This window comes from Sinocyclocheilus rhinocerous, unplaced genomic scaffold, assembly GCF_001515625.1.
Source record: "Sinocyclocheilus rhinocerous isolate Xijiao unplaced genomic scaffold, SAMN03320098_v1.1 scaffold561, whole genome shotgun sequence".
Taxonomy (NCBI): domain Eukaryota; kingdom Metazoa; phylum Chordata; class Actinopteri; order Cypriniformes; family Cyprinidae; genus Sinocyclocheilus; species Sinocyclocheilus rhinocerous.
Genome location: NW_015641041.1, coordinates 352415 through 352745, shown reverse-complemented (window position 1 = coordinate 352745; position 331 = coordinate 352415). Strand labels below are relative to the sequence as shown.

The window sequence follows — 331 nt, the reverse complement described above, 5'->3', positions numbered from 1 at the left end:
CAAAACAAAATCAAGACTTTGTAAAAGAGCATAATAGGACCCCTTTAAAAAAATGAATTGTGAGATATAAACTCAAAATGAAAATGAAAATGAAAACTAAAAATGAAACAAAAATAAATTATACCTAAATAGTTATATTTAAAATAAAATAATAAAATTACTAAAAATTAAAAGTAAAACTGAAATAAATATAAATTAAACCTAAATAGTAATATTTAAAAAAAATATATAAAATATCAAAAGCACAAAACAAAATGACTAAAACTAACATAAAAAATAAATTAAACCTAAATTGTAAATCCCTTTTTTTTTTTTTTTGTGGTAGAAATGA

At 17.2% G+C, this 331-nt stretch overlaps 1 protein-coding gene across 1 annotated transcript in view; it reads left to right on the top strand.

The window, feature by feature from the left end:
* LOC107754359 (cAMP-dependent protein kinase type II-beta regulatory subunit-like) overlaps nt 1-331 on the top strand; it is an 11737-nt gene that overhangs the window by 8876 nt on the left and 2530 nt on the right. The gene's annotated exons all lie outside the window — the stretch shown is intronic.